Here is a 19576-nt window from a genome sequence, read left to right on the forward strand (position 1 = left end):
TTGAGAGACCACCAGCAAAAGGGAGATATCGAAGTGTTTCATGTTAGCACCGAGAACCAGCTAGCCGATATCTTTACCAAGCCTCTAGATGAGAAGACCTTTTGCAGGCTGCGTAGTGAGCTAAATGTCTTAGATTCGCGGAACTTGGATTGAATTGTAGCATACATGTATTTATGCTTTTGATCATGTTCCTTTTTGCATTTTGTTGTTTAGTATGGTGCTCAAGTTGTACAAACACTCCCTGGACCTCACAAGTCCATTGCAAAGTGATGCACAGTTTTAGGGGGAGGTGTGTTACAACTTGACCCTTTGAGACTAACCATATGCTTGAGTTTGCTTGTTTTAGTCTCGAAGGAGAATTAAAAGGGAAAAGGTGGACTTGGACCATGCAAGACTTCCACTGCACTCCGATGAAAAGAGTAACTTTTCCAAGTTCATCTTTTAACTCTTATTGCCTATTTGCTCTTAATTGAAGATTTTGGTGAGGCAATAGGGTTAAAGGGCCAAGATTGATCCCGTTTTGGTGCTTGATGCCAAAGGGGGAGAAAATAAAGGCCAAAGTGATAAATGGATCAGCTACCACTTGAGAAATTTTGAAAATAGTAGAATAGAGTTTTTTGTTTTGTCAAAACTCTTTTATTGTCTCTCTTGTCAAAAGTTGGCTTCTTGTGGGGAGAAATGTTGATTATGGGAAAAAGGGGGAGTTTTTGGAATCCTGAATCAAATACTCCTGAAATGACTCTCTTTATGACTTAACATGTATGTTTGACCTAGAGATAGAAATTTGAGTTTTGATTTGCAAAAACAAACCAAGTGGTGGCAAAGGATGATCCATATATGCCAAAATTGAATCAAAATAAATTTGAGTTTTATTTGAAGTGATATTGCACTTGTTCTAGTTGCTTTATGTTGTGTTGGCATAAATCACCAAAAAGGGGGAGATTGAAAGGGAAATGTGCCCTTGGGCCATTTCTAAGTATTTTGGTGATTGAGTGCCAACACAAGTGCTTAAATGTGAATCTATACCCATGGATGGACAAAGTGCAAATCAAGAGTAAAGGTATGTTTCTAAGCCTTAGTACATTGTTTTGAAGACTAATGTATTGTGTCTAAGTGCTTGAAACAGGCGAAATCGAGTCAGAGAAAAGTTGGCTGTGTACAGCCAAAAGGCTGTTCGGTCTGGAGCACCGGACTGTCCGGTGGTGCACCGGACAGTGTCCGGTGCGCCAGACTGACTTGGGCGAACTGGCCGCTCTCGGGAATTTACCGGCGACGTACGACTATAATTCACCGGACTGTCCGGTGTGCACCGGACTGTCCGGTGAGCCAACGGTCGGCCGGGCCAACGGTCGGCCGCGCGATCTGCGCGGGACACGTGGCCGAGCCAACGGCTAGAAGGGGGCACCGGACTGTCCGGTGTGCACCGGACATGTCCGGTGCGCCAACGGCCCTCTGGCGGCCAACGGTCGGCTGCGCCGTTTAAGGAAAGGAATCGGGCACCGGACAGTGTCCGGTGTGCACCGGACTGTCCGGTGCACCAGTCGACAGAAGGCAAGATCAGCCTTCCAGATTTGCTCTCAACGGCTCCTAGCTGCCTTGGGGCTATAAAAGGGACCCCTAGGCGCATGGAGGAGAAAACAAAGCAACCTTAGAGCATTCTTGATCATCCACACTCAATCCTTGCGCATTCGTTTGTCATTCTTAGTGATTCGAGCTTTGTTCTAGTGAGAACTTTGAGATAGTCTTTAGAGCTCGATTCTTGGCCGTGTGTGTGCGCATTATGCTGTGGATTTGTGTGTGTTGCTTCCCTCCCTTACTCCGTGCTTCTTTGTGAACTTTAAGTGTAAGGGCGAGAGACTCCAATTTGTGGAGATTCCTCGCAAGTGGGATAAAGATAAGCAAAGCAAAATGTTGGGGACTTGTTCTCAAATGCTATAAGAACAAGGCAACATAGAAAATGTTAATCGGTTAAATCCTTCGTCCTACGAAGCATTATTCCCCTTAGGATATAATGGTTTACGGACGAAGGTTACGAAGGGCATACCTTCATAAATACATTATATAGCGACGAAGAATGAATTGTAAGGAATATAAAGAATAACATAGATAATTGTATATTATTATTATATATAAACAGAAATAACATTGAATTACAGATGTACCTTCAACTTGAGGGAAATGAGAGTACAAGCGTGACGCAAAAGTGAATGCCAAGTCAGCGTGAACAGTACGGGGGTACTGTTCACCTATTTATAGTCACGGGGCACAACCCATACAAAATTACATTCATGCCCTTTACACTTGATAATGATTCTATAGTAATCTATCGAGGTCTAAATAGCCTTTTCATCTTTAAGTCGGTTTCGCTTTTTGTTGCCACGCCGAAGCTTTCCTGCTCACACCTTCGGCGCTGTATCAACCTTCGTATTATTCTGGTCTACTGTGATGCCGACTTGTGTCCGAAGATACCTGTTCACACATTATACTCCAGAAATACTGTTAAATCCTGTTTTTGAGGACCTTCGGAAGCCGAAGGCCCCCAACAGTAGCCCCTCGCAATATTAATTTGTTTAAAATAATAAATTTAGATTGCGACATGGACGAAGGCTTTACGCCGAAGGTCCGAAAAAACACCTTCCCTTTGCTAGAATAGCAACATTCACTGACAAGCAGGGTCTGTCAATTTTCAACGCATTTGGCGTATAAATACGGTCATACCGCAAACTCATTTGACACGCTCTCTGGCCATCTGCTCCCGCTCACTCAATTTTTAGCTCTTGTGCACTAAGATTTGCTAAGCTTTTAGTTTTGAAGCTTCGGCTTTGAAAATAGTTTTTTAGTGTCTCCGAAGATGTCTGAAGATAAGAAGGCTGCCGCTGAGATGAAGCTGAGCCTCGACGAAGAGAAAAACTTGGGGTTTCTTATAGCGATGTCAAAGACCAATACAGAAAAAATCACCAAGGAGATTCTGGAAGGTTTGTCTGAAGACACTGGTGACAGTGACAGTTATGATGTGGACAGTGGTGGTGAAGACTCCGAAGATCGTCCCTAGCGACCAAGCCATTCAGTTTATGGTAAATCAACTATCAAAGAGAATCATCTGGTCAACATGAGAGGAAGGTATTTCCGGGATTTGTCCATTGTGAGGGCCGACGAAGGGGAAAAAACTTGTCCACATCCTGAAGAGAATGAAGTCGTAGTGTACCGAAGCTTTTTGAAAGCTGGACTGCGATTTCCCTTGAGCAGCTTCGTCGTGGAGGTGCTGAAAATCTTCGAAGTCTATCTTCATCAACTTACCCCCGAGGCAATCATAAGGCTAAATATCTTCATGTGGGCCGTGAGAAGCCAAGGTCTGAAGCCTGATGCAAAAAGCTTCTGCAATATGCACGAATTATCATACGAAACAAAACCTTGGGGTAAGGAACAGTATCACAATAATTTTGGCTGCTACAGTTTCGTTTCTCGGTCCGGGTCAAGCTGTCCCGTGCCAACTTTTCGGAAGAGATGACCCAGAGAGTGGATGACAGAATGGTTTTATGTGAAGAATGACCTGTCAGCACGAGAAGATATCAAGGGTGTAATTATGCGCCCTATTTGGCAAAGCTTCGGCCTTCGGAGGCCGAAGGTTGAAATGAATGAAGCTGCCGAAAAATGCCAAAGAGCCTTCGGCGTTATCTGTTCTTTTATTGGAACTAGAGATTTAGTACAAGAGCACATTGCCTTCAGGGTATGGCCGCTCGCGGAGAAATGGGAAATGCCGCAGGAAACCATAAAGGAGGCCGACGAAGGTGGACTAATCAGGCTGAAGTACACTTTTAAGTTCGGAGATAAATTCGTTGAGCCAGATGATGACTGGTTAAAGAGTATTGAAAATTTAAGTGATGAACTGCTTGGGGCTTATTCGAAGGCCGAAGATACTGCAATGTCAGCAGCCTTCGGAGGCCGAAAAAAGAAGAGGCTGAATCGGGTATTTGATGCAATCGGGTTTGTCTACCCTGACTATTGCTATCCCATTCGAAGGCAGAAGAGAAAAAACACAACCTCTGCAAAAGAAGAAGCTGCAACTGCTCCTAGCGAGCCAGAACCGAAAAGAAAGAAGATAAAGGTCCTCACACATCGGCCGCGCTATATTGAACCAGCTTCGGTGCCTGAGTTTACCGGAGAAACTTCTTCGGCCACCGAGGCTAAAAAGCCAACCAAACCAACCTTGCTGCCAGAAGTTGCAGAAATGGCCGAAGCGCCAACGAGGATAGAATTGGAAGAACCGAAGATTTTGCTACCAAAAACCGAAGAAATGGCCGAAGCGCTATCCACAGAAAAAATGGAAAAAGTGAAAAAACCAACTGAAGAAAAAACATCTGAAGTTGCGAGTCCTGCAGCAAATGTTGAGACAGTAAAAAATCAAAAAGTGCCAGCAGTGACTCCGAAAAGAAAGAGAATGGCTAATGTGCTAGATGTACTGGAAACAATCAAATCTTCAATCACACCTCCGAAGAAGGCTGCTGCCATTCCTGAAACAACAACTGAAATTTTTGATACTAAAGCTCCAGAGCAAGAAACTGAAGCCGAAGCTGGGTCCTCAGAGCCCGCGAAGATAGAATCCCTGGAAACTAAGGAAGAAAAAATAACAAAGCCAACTTTTGCTGAAGAAATCAGCGTCATTACCCCCGAAGCATCCTCCAAAGTTCGTGATTATATTATTCGTCATGCTTCGGGGAAAAAACTATCAGAAAAAGAAGAGCAAGAGGTCCAGCGCTACGCCCAAAAACTGAAGTATCCAAAGGGGGCGTTAATATTCAATGGCAGTGGAGAAGAAGACTTTTTGTATTGTCTCCCTGACAGCAAGGAGATTTCTGTCTGTCGGGAGATGAGCAAGAGCTTCGGATTCCCAACTTTAGAAGACGGGCTCTCGGTGCTGTCGAAGAACGATCTGGCCGACAGCCTGGCCTATAATAGCTTAAAGGTATGACAAATGAGATCCTTGTATTTTTGTTGAGACCAAAATTTTTCGTTTGTTTAAATCTATTGACACACACATATTTCTCTTTGCAGGGCCTGATACTTAGCAATGCCCTTAGGGCACAGAAGGATGCTGAAGACGAAGGGTGCGCTATAGCCCTGAGCAACCTTCGTTCCGAAGTAATCGAACTGAGGAACGAAGGTCTCGAAAAAGATAAAATATTACACTCATTGATAAATAAAATAAAGGAAGACGAAGCTGCTTTTAAAGGTCAAGCTGAAGCTCAGAAGCGCGAAATTGAAGATCTTCGGAAACAACTGGCCAGAGCCAAGGAAGAACGCATACTTGAGGAAACAAAGCGAGAACTCAGCGACCAATGGGCAGATCACCTAGAAGGAACCGTTGAAGAGCTTCGTTCGTCCAAGAAGAGATGCTATAACAAATCTATAGAGTGTGTTAAGAAGTTAAAAGCTAGCTTCGCCAAAGTCGGCGCATTCTCAAGCGAAGAGAACTTTACAAGAGGCAATCCCGAGGGTCCCATCGAATGGATCGACCACGAAGCTGAGGCCTTCGAGGAAATTTTAAATAGCCGTGGAGATATATGTGCTTTCTCGGGTGCCAGAGGGATTGCCACAATTTTAGAGAAAAAGGGCTGCGAACACGTAAAGATTCTAGCGCAATCCGAAGATGCTCTGCCCTTCGAAGATGCAAGGGATCCTTCGGCCGAAGCTAGCATGGCTGGTGGAAAATTTTTCACCGATATCTGGGATAATGGTAGCCGAGAGATGGCCCGAGAAATCATTCGAAAAAAGCGAAAAGGGCATCCACGACGCTAGAGAAGTAGCTGAGACTGCTGAGAAGAGCGCAGAGCCCGAAGGGCAATTAGGTATTAACTAATAGTTTTTATTGTGTTGTAATTTTTGATTTTAAGCTTCGTTTGCCATTTGTAATAGCAATGTAGCCGTATCCTGTCCTACTTCAGATCCTGCCAAAGCGTCTCCGGGCCCTCAGCCGAAAGGAGACGACGAAATTAAAAAGATGGCTGAAGCCATTATGGACGAAGTCGTCAATCGGCTCCTGAATGAGGCTGCAGAAGTTGTTCTGAGAGAAGATTAAATACTATTGTAAATTAAACTTCTGAAATGTAATATGTGTGACATCTTGTAGCCCTGAATGTAATATACCTGCTTTTATCATTTAATTCTTTACGATGCATGAAATTTTACATACGTACCGTTTTTGAGTCTTTGACGAAAAAACACCTTCCCTTCTTTTCATGCTTCGTGAAGAATAATTTCCATTTGTCACAACAATATTCGTGGTGCTCTGATGAATAATATCCAAGCTTCGTGAAAATGTTCTCCGAAGCTACTTAGCATGATTTTCCCTTTTCAAAACATTCTTCCGAAGATCGATGTCATGTCCCCTTCTTGTGCCATATGCAACATGATGTATGATGCTTATGCTATGCGAAATGATGCGATGATGTTATGCTGTGTAAGATGGTGTTTATTCCGAAGATGCACACATTCCTGCGACAAAACACATAATTTTTTGAATCAGCATTGTCTTTTTACTATAAGCCTCCCTTAGGAGCTTCTTCGCCTTTTACTTCAGCGGAATCAGCGTTTATTTTTCGCTGTAAGCCTCCCTTAGGAGCTTCTTCGCCTTTTACTTTCAGCGGTATTCGCGTTGACTTTTCGCGCTTCGCCTTTTACTTAGGCGGTATCAGCGTTGACTTTTCGCTGTATGCTCTGCATTCCCTTTGGAACGACTTTGGAGCAGAAAACTTACACTGCGCTCCCTTTGGAACGACTTTTTTGTGACTTCGGTAAACTTACTCTGCGTTCCTTAGAACGACTTTTTGTTGCTTCGAAGAATTTTCGATAGTTCGAAGATCCTCTTTGTTATCACAAGTCTTTAAACTTCAACAATTTAAGCTTGTGAAGAAAATATATTTTCCTTGTGGGAATCAACGAAACTATTTACATGAAACCTAAACGATGTCCTTTATTACAGAAAATAAAACTGAATGAAAAAGATTGCTATTAAGGTAGGATATTTGTCAATAGATGTGCTTTGACTCTGGCACAGTGCTGTTAACTGTACGAGCTTCGGACTGCTCTCTGAAGTCCCTTTGGTGTGGAGCATACTGGCTCCCTTCTGGCTGCTGGCCTTGTTGCAGCGGAGGTGGAGGCGGAGGCTGTTGCCAGGAAGCTTGAGGTTGACTCGCCGAAGCAACAGAAACTGAAGGGTGGTTGCCCACATATTCTGGGATGTAGGGCGAATGATACGAAGCTGTATGCATGACCTGCTTCGGCTGAGCTTGTTGTGCTGCGGCTTCGGCTATTTCCTTTTGCTTCTGGATTGTAACATGGCACATCCTGGTGGTATGGCCTTTGTTCTCACCGCAAAACAAGCAAAAGATTCTTCTTGGTTGATCTCCAAATCTTCCGCCGAAGCCCCTGGCGCCTCTGCCTCTTGGAGCTGGTGGTCGGAAGGAGCCTTGCTGTTGCCCCGAAGCCTGTGAGGAATACTGTGGCCTTTGCTGTTGGCTCCCTCGATCATCATTTTGGGTAGAGTTATGAATTGATCTAACGTGCCTCGGATAGAACCTTCCTCCGAAGCCCCTGGTCATTTCAGAAAACCTGAAAGCCTCCTCCCTTCTTTGGCGAAAATCATTATCAGCCCGAATGTACTCGTCCATCTTCTGGAGCAGCTTCTCCAGAGTTTGAGGAGGCTTCCTAGCGAAGTACTGAGCTGACGGTCCTGGCCGAAGCCCCTTGATCATGGCCTCAATGACAATTTCGTTGGGTACCGTTGGTGCCTGTGCCCTCAAACGCAAGAACCTCCGGACATACGCCTGAAGGTATTCTTCGTGATCTTGGGTGCACTGGAACAGAGCTTGAGCAGTAACCGGCTTCGTCTGAAACCCTTGGAAGCTAGTTAACAACAAGTCCTTCAGCTTCTGCCATGAAGTGATCATTCCTGGTCGAAGGGAGGAATACCAGGTTTGAGCAACACTCCTGACAGCCATAACAAAAGATTTGGCCATGACTGCAGCATTGCCACCATACGAAGATACTGTTGCTTCGTAGCTCATCAAAAACTGCTTCGGGTCTGAATGGCCATCGAATACGGGAAGCTGAGGCGGCTTGTAGGACGGAGGCCAAGGTGTAGCCTGCAGCTCAGCGGACAGAGGAGAGGCATCATCAAAAACAAAATTCCCGTGATGGAAATTGTCATACCAGTCATCTTCGTTGGGAAAACCCTCCTGATGAAGGTCTTGGTGGTGAGGCCTTCGGTGTTGCTCATCCTGGGCAAGATGACGAACTTCTTCAGAGGCTTCGTCTATCTGCCTCTGCAGTTCAGCTAGCCTGGCCATCTTTTCTTTCTTCCTCTGCACTTGTTGATGAAGCATCTCCATATCTCTGATTTCTTGATCTATCTCGTCCTCTGGTGGTGTCGGGCTAACAGCCTTTCTTTTCTGGCTTCGGGCCTCCCGAAGGGAGACTGTTTCCTGATTGTGGTCCAGCGGTTGCAGAGCTGCAGCCCCAGTCGCTGAAGCTTTCTTCGGCGCCATAACGAAGGTTTATGATCGCCGAAGGTGTTCAAAAAAACTCAAAGAGTGGAAGTGAGTTCACCGGAGGTGGGCGCCAATGTTGGGGACTTGTTCTCAAATGCTATAAGAACAAGGCAACATAGAAAATGTTAATCGGTTAAATCCTTCGTCCTACGAAGCATTATTCCCCTTAGGATATAATGGTTTTCGGACGAAGGTTACGAAGGGCATACCTTCATAAATACATTATATAGCGACGAAGAATGAATTGTAAGGAATATAAAGAATAACATAGATAATTGTATATTATTATTATATATAAACAGAAATAACATTGAATTACAGATGTACCTTCAACTTGAGGGAAATGAGAGTACAAGCGTGACGCAAAAGTGAATGCCAAGTCAGCGTGAACAGTACGGGGGTACTGTTCACCTATTTATAGTCACGGGGCACAACCCATACAAAATTACATTCATGCCCTTTACACTTGATAATGATTCTATAGTAATCTATCGAGGTCTAAATAGCCTTTTCATCTTTAAGTCGGTTTCGCTTTTTGTTGCCACGCCGAAGCTTTCCTGCTCACACCTTCGGCGCTGTATCAACCTTCGTATTATTCTGGTCTACTGTGATGCCGACTTGTGTCCGAAGATACCTGTTCACACATTATACTCCAGAAATACTGTTAAATCCTGTTTTTGAGGACCTTCGGAAGCCGAAGGCCCCCAACACAAAACATCGTGGTATTCAAGTGGGTCTTTGGACCGCTTGAGAGGGGTTGATTGCAACCCTCGTCCGCTGGGACGCCACAACGTGGAGTAGGCAAGCGTTGGTCTTGGCCGAACCACGGGATAACCACCGTGTCATCTCTGTGATTGATCCTTGTTGGTTATTGTGTTTTGTTGAGGATTCCGATCTAGCCACTTGGCAATTATTGTGCTAACGATTAACCAAGTTTTGTGGCTTAAGATTTTGAAGTGTTACAGGATCACCTATTCACCCCCCCTCTAGGTGCTCTCAAAACATCTTCGTTATTAAAAACAATAAAAGTTAGAGGAAAGTTGTTTACCTTGAAATTGGAATAAAATAAACTACCGACGATGTGCTGTCGTCGGTAGCGGCTAATATCTGTTTCGAGCTTCGGGAAACCAATACTCTTTGATAGAGTACCGATAACCTTCGCACCGGTCTGATCCCGGACGCAGCCCAACCTTTCGTCATCGATGCCACCAAAGAGAAGTGCTCCCGGCCAATATCCGCAAGATATAGCATATTCTTTTAGCTCTTCTTTTTCAGCCTTTGTCAGCTCTTGACCGACTAAGTTTTGAAAGTTAAAAGCTTCATCTTATGAAGTGTCTTCGGCCATTTCTTTCTCCTTCTCGGGCTTTGGGGCTGTAGTCTCTTCGGTGACTACGGCAGCCTCTTCTGCGGCCATGTTTAGTAGTATTTTATCTATATCAGCAATCACGCTTTCTAAATGAATATCTTCGGCTCTGGTAGCTTTGGCATTTGTGGCTTCCGAAGGTGCAGCTTCAGTAGCTATCGTGCTTTCAACAGTCGGCGCCTTCAGAGCTGAAGCTCCTGGTGGTGTCCCTTTGATGACTTCTGTCACTGTAATGATTCTTTGCTTTTTTGGCTTAGCTGCCTTCTTCATTTTTGCGGGCTCCTTTTCCTTCTGAAAAAGCTTTATCAGATGTGGCCCCAATGGACTTAGCTTGACAGGCAAAGATTCAGTCATTACCTTTAAGATTTTCTCTACTTCGGTAGCAGAGGGTGTTGCAGAAGTTCCTTCTCCTTCATCAATTGCTTTTTGCTTCAGAGACGAAGCTTTTCTCTTCTTCGAAACACCTGTTTTCGGCTCAGACTCCAGTTTTTTCTTCTTCGGTTGATCTTCATCGTCTTTATTCAGAGCACCAGCTACTCTTTTTCTCTTTTGGCCTTCGACATCCTTGTCTAACCGCTCGTAGTCGGGGTACTCAAAATCCAGAGCATCCATTACTCGATTTAACCTCCGCTTCGGACGGGTGCCGAAGGCCGCAGTCATCAATTGGTTTTTTTAGAATAATTTCCGAGTATTTCATTGCACATTACTTCAATTGTGTCCAGCCACTCTTGGCAAGGCACTTTGAAATGTTTCTTGAATTTGTAATGGTAAGGCAACCGAACAAATTCTCCCTTCTTCTTTTCCCCCTTCAGCTTCGGCATTTCCCACTCCTTCAAAGTTGGGAACACTCTGAAGGCCAAAAATTCTTGCACTAAGTCCCTAGTGCCGATATGATCTGCAATAACTCGAAATTCAGCCAGGGCAACTTGGCTCGAACTCCCTGGTGTCATGTCGCACCGGGGTCTGGTCTCTTCGAAGGTCAATTCTAACGGACTCTGCACTAGCTTCTCCTTCTCTTCGTCAACTTTGACGTAGAACCACTTAGACTTCCAGCCAGCTGTCCACTTGCTTCGATAGCTAATTACTGGAAATTTTGTATTCTTGCGATAGGCAAAGTTGTAGCAGCCAAAATTTTCATGTAGCCCATGTCCTCTAGCCTTCGTCTGATAGTGCAGCTCGTGTACTCGGCAGAAGCCTACACCAAATGGCTCCACCCCTTGGCTTCGGAGAGCCTAGATATAAACACTAAACCTAACGATAGCATTAGGAGTTAGCTGATGAAGGTAGATCCCAAACTTATTCAGTACATCAGCAATCATCTTGTTTAAGGGGAATCTCAAACCAGCCTTAAAGAAGCTTTTAAAGACCACTACTTCATCCTTTCCTGGCTTCGGAGTAGTCTCTTCCCCACCAAAACGAATCAGCTCTTTCTTTGCTTCATTAAAATAGCCCAAATTCAACAGCTTAGGCAAATCATCTTCGGAGATGGTGGATTTCCCGAAGTCCAGATGGCTGGGTTTACTTGGCACTGCGCTATAATCATCTTCAGACTCAGTCTCCTCAATGTTAGCTTGCTCTGTTTCAGTGGCAGGTGCTTCCACCGATGCTACCAGCCCTGAGCGCTTCATCACTTCGGAGATTGGGACAGTCTCTGCACCTTCGGCTTCCTCTCCGTCGCGTGTAACCGTAGCTGTGGAACGCACTCTGGCCATCCGATGATTGAATTTCTTGTTTTTTGAATGAAGTTGAAAATTTTCCTTTACTTTGCCGAAGCTCTTTCTTGTTACGAAGCTTAAGCAAAGAAAATAGCTTCGGTTGAGGATGCAGCAAACAAGCTTCGACTTTGGTCAATATTTTGGCAGCAAAACAGTGCAATAGCAATGAATGATGTGGTAACTTCACACCTACCCGTCTGTTTATATAGTGCCGCAGGTGGGAAGGTGAATCGTCAAGGTCTTCCGCACCGAACAAACAGTCACCCGCACTCACTGAACGGTGGGCCACAAGGTCCGAGAAGGTGAATCGCCAGGGCGCGCGTAACTGCTACAAAATGGGGCCACCTCGCGCGCGGATTATTTTAATCGTTTCTCGCCAACGAGCTCAAGGAAGGTGTTTTTCGGATCTTCGGCATCCCGAAGCCTAGAAGACTTTTTCACGGATCAAGCTCGTTACAAAAAACGATCTAGCACCGCGAAAGGGCTACTGTTGGGGGTATGCTTCGTAGCCGAAGATCCAAAAGAAAGAGAATACCTTCGGCAGATCCTATCAGGAGCAGCGCCGAAGCTATCACCTATAAATCTTCGGCACAGTGACAGATCTCAAGACGAAGGGGTGAACCGACTTAAAGATGAAATGACTTAAAGACCCATGATGTTTTGTGTCATTATTGTAATCGATTCTAAAGGGCGTAGATGTAATTTTACACAGGCTGCGCCCTGTGCCTATAAATAGGTGAACAGTACCCCTGTACTGTTCACGCAATCTTGTAATCGCCGACGCATTACGCTGGAATTATTGCTTTCTACTAAGACGAAGGTATAAATGTACTTAAATATTATGTTTTAATATTTAGGTTCATATAATAAAATGTGCGAATTATATTATCTATTTTTGGTACATCTTTCTATAATGTTATATATTTTATATTTCATTTTACATTGTCTTATAAGTCGGATCACGAAGGTGTGACCTTCGTGGTATTTTTACTCAAGGCCTTCGTCCGAAGTTCATTAAATCCTTGGGGAGATAATGCTTCAGCGGACGAAGGACATTAACATTTAACATTTTATGTTGCCTTGTTCTTAATTCGAAGCATTTGAGAACAAGTCCCCAACATCCATGATAGTTTGTGTCATGTTTATAGTTATTTATCAAGGGCATGAATGTAATTTCGACCGGGCTGCGTCCCGTGCCTATAAATAGATGAACAGTAATCCCGTACTGTTCACGCTGACTTGTATTCACTCGCACGCCATACTTGGATTTTCGCCTTCTGTTAAGCCGAAGGTATAAATGTAATTCAATATTGTTCATGTTCATTCATGATGATTTAATAATGAAATATTAATGATGTCATATGATTATTCATGTTATTCCCTATGTTTCATATGCTTCTACTTCCATTATTATACACTGTGATGATGAAGGTACGTCCTTCATAACCTTCGTCTGAAGATCATTATATCCTAAGGGAAATAATGTTTTGAAGGACGAAGGGTCGTAACCACTAATGTTTTGTGTTGCCTTGTTCTTAACTCATAGCATTTGAGAACAAGTCCCCAACATTGGCGCCCACCTCCGGTGAACTCACTTCCACTGTGGAGATGATGGCTTCGTCCAACAACCAAGCTATAGCACCTTCGGCTACGAAGCTGGTGCTCCCAATCACGGGTGGTTCAAGTGCAGAGCCAGCCAACAAGAAGCAGAAGAAGGAAGCATAGAAAAGAGTGCAGCATGTTGGGGTGCAAGGACCCTTCATCAGGTCCAAGTGGTCCCACATCCCAATCACCATCTCCCAGGAGGATCTTCAGCTAAAGGACTATCCCCACAATGATGCTATGGTCATATCATGTGTCATCAAGGGATTTCTGGTCCACAATATTCTGGTTGACATAGACAGTGCAGCGGATATTATATTTGCAAAGGCTTTTAGGCAGATGCAAGAACTAGAGGACAAGATTCATGATGCTACACACCCCCTTTGTGGCTTCGGAGAACGGCAGATTGTGGCACTTGGCAAAATCACAATGTCAGTCACCTTCGGTTATGTCCACAACACAAGAACTGAGCAAGTTGTTTTTGACATTATCGACATGGAATACCCGTACAATGCAATTATTGGTCGAGGGACACTCAATACCTTCGAAGCAATACTTCATCCAGCATACTTATGCATGAAGATACCTTTGGAGCAAGGGCCCATTCCTGTCCATGGAAGTCAAGAAGCTGCTAGAAGGGCTGAAGGAAGTTGGACAGATTCAAAGGCAATACACAACATAGATGGAGCCAAAGCCTGTCAACAATATAAACATAAAAGAGAGAAGGCTACTTCGGCAGATCAGTCAAAGCCTATGCTTTTATGTGAGGATATAGCATATCAAAGGGTACTGCTGGGTCTCAGTTATCTGATGAACAGAAAAAACTTTGATAAGATTTTTGTTCAACAACAAAGATGTCTTCGTTTGTACAACCAATGATCTCTGTGGTGTCAACAGAGATGTCATCGAGCATTCACTTAATGTGGATCCATCTTTCAAGCCAAGGAAGCAAAGACTTCGGAAGATGTCTAATGATAAAGCTGAAGGTGCTCAGAACGAAGTAAAGAGACTTCTCAGCGCTGGTGTTCTCAGAGAAGTAACATATCCAGAGTGGCTAGCCAACACTGTTATGGTGAAAAAGGCTAATGGCAAATGGAGAATGTGTATTGATTTCACAGATCTCAACAAGGCATGCCCAAAGGACGAGTTCCCATTGCCGAGGATAGACTCCCTTGTAGATGCAGCAGCTTCTTCGGAGCTCATGAGTCTACTGGACTGCTATTCAGGCTATCATCAAATTTGGATGAAGAAGGAAGATGAGCCAAAGACCAGCTTCATAACTCGTAGTGGTACCTATTGCTACCTTCAGATGCCTGAGGGGCTCAAGAATGCTAGAGGAAGCTTCAGCAGAATGACAGCCAAGGTCCTTCACTCTCAAATAGGCAGGAATGTGCTGACTTATGTTGATGATATCATAGTAAAGAGCACAAAACAAGAGAATCACATTGCTGACTTGCAAGAAACATTTGCCAACTTCAGACAAACTGGTTTGAAATTAAATCTAGAAAAGTGTGTTTTGGAGTGAAGAAGGGCAAGTTCCTTGGCTGCATGGTATCAACGAAGGGAATCAGAGCTAACCCAAATAAGATCGAAGCTATCCTTCGGATGGAACCTCCAAATACAAAGAAGGGGGCCCAACGATTGGCAGGAAGGCTGACATCATTAAATAGATTTATATCCAGATCAGCAGAAAGAAATCTGCCATTCTTTGAGATACTGAAGTCAGCTGAAGTTTTTCAATGGGGTCCGGCTCAGCAAAAGCTTTCGAAGAGTTAAAGCAATACTTGATCGACTTGACAACATTAACTCCACCTTCGCCAGAGGCTCCATTGCTCTTATATGTATCAGCTTCTCACTCTGCAGTCAGTGCAGCGCTTGTACAAGAGAAGCAAGATGGCGAGGTCAAAAAACAAGCACCAGTATATTTTGCCTCTGAAGTTTTAAGCTTATCAAAGAAAAAATATATAAAACTGGAGAAGGTACTATATGCTGTGTTGATGGCCTCCAAGAAGCTTCGGCACTATTTTCAAGCATATCATATAATTGTTCCTTCGTCACAACCTCTGAAGGACATAATGAGAAATAGAGAAGCTACTGGGAGGATCGGAAAATGGGCTGCCAAGCTCAATGAATTTTCTATTGATTATGTTCATAGATCCTCAATTCAGTCTCAGGCCTTAGCAGACTTCATTGCTGATTGGACGCCAGGGGCTCAAGGATAAGAAGCAACAAAAGATGTCGAAGCCTGGACGGTCTTCTGTGATGGTTCTTGGGGAAACTTCGGCGCAGGAGCGGCTGCTGTTCTAGTAGCGTCTTCCAAAGTCAGAACATGCTATGCAGCAAGGCTAGATTTTAGTTGTACAAATAACATTGCTGAATACAAAGCCCTTCTGTTGGGCTTCGGAAGCTAAAAGCAATGGGAATAAGAAGGGCAATCCTCAAAACTGACTCCCAAGTCATATCTGGCCATGTAGACAAAAGCAGCAAGGCAAGGGATCCGAAGCTTGAAAATATTTGGACACAGTCCGAAGGTTGGAGGCTTCCTTCGAAGGTTTTTCTGTCAAAAATATTCCAAGAGAGGAAAATGAGCATGTAGATTTGTTAGCCAAGTCAGCAGCACAGGGGCTCCCTCTACCTTCGGAAGTATTCTTTGAAACAATAAAAGCACCTTCGGTCGAACTTCTCGAAAGAGCAGTGCTTGCAATATCACTTATGCATAGTGAAGATTGGAGGACTAAAATCATATCTTTTCTCCAGGGTAACTGCCTCTCGGATGACGAAGTTTATAATAAAAGAATGGAAGCAAGAACAAGACCATATGTCATAATAGAAGGGGAATTATACAAACATGAAGTCTTCTCCCCACTTCTCAAATGTCTATCCAGAACCAAAGGTATAGAGCTAATGAAAGAAATACATGCAGGATTGTGTGGATCTCACATTGGATCTAGACATTTGATGGGAAAGGTTTTTAGACAAGGATTTTATTGGTCGGGGGCAACTTCGGATGCAGCAGATTTGGTTCAAAATGCGAAAATTGTCAAAAATATGCAAGAGACCAAAAACAACCTTCGTCGTTAACTCAGTTGATACAACCAACCTGGCCGTTGCAAAGATGGGGCCTGGATTTGTTGGGTCCACTCCCACCAGCTCAAGGTAACTTGAAGTATGTTGTAGTAGCAGTAGAATATTTTTCCAAGTGGATTGAGGCGAAGCCCTTAGCTACAATAACTTCGGCCACGGTCCAAAAATTCTTTTGGCACAATATTGTTTGTCGCTTCGGTGTGCCGAAGGCAATAACTGTGGACAACGATACACAATTTGATGCCGAAGCATTCAAAGATTTTTGTGACCAAATTGGTACGAAGATTCATTTTGCATCAGTTAGACATCTAGAATCGAATGATCTGGTAGAAAGAGCAAATGGTATTATAATGACAGGAATAATGAAGCTAACCTTCAACTAGCTAGAGAAAAGTGGCCAGACGAGCTGATTAAAGTGGTGTGGAGCAACAATACAACTGCGTCAAGGTCAACAAGATTTACACCCTTCAAACTCTTGTTCGGTGACGAAGCAATAACTCCAGAAGAGGCAAAGATAGGGTCAATAAGAACAACAACTTCGGTAGAGGATGAAGCTAATTATCAAGTAACAAAAGATACTATAGAAGGGACCAGACTTCAGGCTATAGAGCACATCAATAAATATCAGGCCGAAACAATAAAGTGGCGTGATAGAAAAGTTCGATTGAAAAACATCAAGCCAGGCCATTTGGTGGTTCGGAGAGTGGCCAACCCAGACATAGTGGGCAAGTTGCAACTAAAGTGGGAAGATCCTTTTTTGGTAGTATCTTCGTCAAGACCCGGTTCTTACAGATTGAAGGATATGAACGGCAACGACATACCCAGATCTTGGAATGCGGATGAGCTTCAACGATATTATGTGTAATTTGATGTAATTTTTCTCAGATCTTGGAATGCGGATGAGCTTCGACGATATCATGTGTAATTTGATGTAATTTTTCTTTTTCATTTTCTCTATGGCACCCTTTTCCTTTCAAGAGGAGAGAAAGGTTTTTAATGGGGCCTGCTTCTTCACCGAAGATCCTCTAAGCAAAAACACCTTTAGCAGGACGACACATAAGCATACACAGCACGAAGGTACAGGCCGAAGCTACGATCCAGGGAGCTTCGGCATAGTGACATGCCTTGAGACGAAGGGCTGCACCGACTTAAAGAGGAAAAGACTGATTAGTCCATGATAGTTTGTGTCATGTTTATAGTTATTTATCAAGGGCATGAATGTAATTTCGACTGGGCTGCGTCCCGTGCCTATAAATAGATGAACAATAATCTCGTAGTATTCACGCTGACTTGTATTCACTCGCACGCCATACTTGGATTTTCGCCTTCTGTTAAGCCGAAGGTATAAATGTAATTCAATATTGTTGATGTTTATTCATGATGATTTAATAATGAAATATTAATGATGTCATATAATTATTTATATTATTTTCTATGTTTCATATGCTTCTACTTCCATTATTATACACTGTGATGATAAAGGTACGTCCTTCATAACCTTCGTCTGAAATATTGCCTTGGCTCTCTATGTTTTCTATGTTCTCTCTCACCTTATTATTGCCTTGGCTCGTCGCCACCATGCTAAACTCTGCCATGGATGGCTAGCAGCAGTCCCAAGAGTTTAGAAGCCCCGCCACGATTCAAAATAGAGGATCTTCTAATTATATATATATATATATATATATATATGAATATTACTAATACAAACACTTAAGATACGTTGGGGAAATATTCATATCAAACAATAATTAATAAAAATATATTCTAGTTTTTGAGAACGTTGGGAAAATATTCATATCAATTTTTTACTCTCCAACCAAACGCACATCAATTTTAACGCCCTCTATATGAGAAAAAAAAATCTCCCACACGTTAATTCGAATAGAGTAGTTCTATTCTAGTTTTTGAGAATGGAGCCGTTCTATACATTCTCTGTTTGGCAAGCAGAACGAAGCCACTCTATTTTTTGTTTGATTGAAAAGTAGAATAGAGCGGAGCCCCTCTGTTCTTTGTTTGGTTAGAGAGTCATACGAGTGTAGAGATGAGAAGAGGGAGGAGAGCACTCACGTCCGAGAGAGCTCGCATCCGATCATTTTGGTGGAGCGGGAGCACTCGAACTATTTATGGTAAATTTTATTATGGAAACTCCAGAAGCCGCTTCGCTCCCCTTTTGTTGTAAACCAAGCATCTAAAAAACTAGAATGGAGCCGCTCCATTCTTCTCCACTCCTCAACCAAACACATCGTAAGTGGCACCGATACTCATTCTCAAATAGTTTAACCATTCTTTTTCCTCCTTGTATAGATAGACATATACACATAATACTCACACTTGATGGTCGCTATATATAGACAAAATAAATCATGACCAAAATACAAACAATTGTGTTGTGTTGTGATGTATATTGTTTGAATTTGCTGTTAATTTTATCTTTTTATTTTTTTGTTCTGAATACACTTATTTTTGGTGGTATGATTCTGGCCCCCGAAAATAAGCGTGTATAGTATTCGACAGCTATTGGTCGTCGAAAATACACTATAATTTTTGGAAGCCAAAGAAAAACCAGCGAAAATTAGTTACTTTATTTTTGGCGGCTGGGGCCACTTGGCTAATTTTTTGGCCGTCAGGGACCGCTGAAAATAGGGCATATGCGCCGAAAATAGATTATTTTCGATGACATATACCCTATTTTCGAAGGTCTCTAGCAACCAAAAATGCTCCGTGTTCTTGTAGTGGAACTCACGTATAGAGCGATTACATAAATGACTCATCATCGCATAATGCTTCGAATGATCATAAAGAGTAAGTAATATTATTACAGACCAGAGTCATTTACCTCATAAAAATCAAAGTGCACAAAATAGAAACGTAGCCAACGTAAATAAACACGCCATACACAACTGACTAGAGAATTACACTAAACTAGTTTTTGGAACTCATTATAGTCTCGCAACTCCTGGAAGTCCGCCTTGACAACTTCTTGTTCTCCTGAGAAATGGTTGCAGTGCGGACAACCTGGTGTTTTATGTTAAAGCAAGAGTGAGTACACATAAACGTACTCAACAAGTGTCCTGTTTGGCCGAAGTTGACTAGTTTTATGTGGAGTTAGGCTGATAGCAGGTTGCTTTTTACTTTGTCAGGCTTTAATCATTAATATATGTAACAACTAAAATCTTGTTTTGGTGATTTAAAGAGTTCTCCAAAGATTTGAGAATAAAATGACTTCCAATAATATATATCTTTTTTTGAAGGAATACTTTCCTAAA

The sequence above is a fragment of the Zea mays genome, chromosome 1 (assembly GCF_902167145.1).
Source record: "Zea mays cultivar B73 chromosome 1, Zm-B73-REFERENCE-NAM-5.0, whole genome shotgun sequence".
NCBI lineage: Eukaryota > Viridiplantae > Streptophyta > Magnoliopsida > Poales > Poaceae > Zea > Zea mays.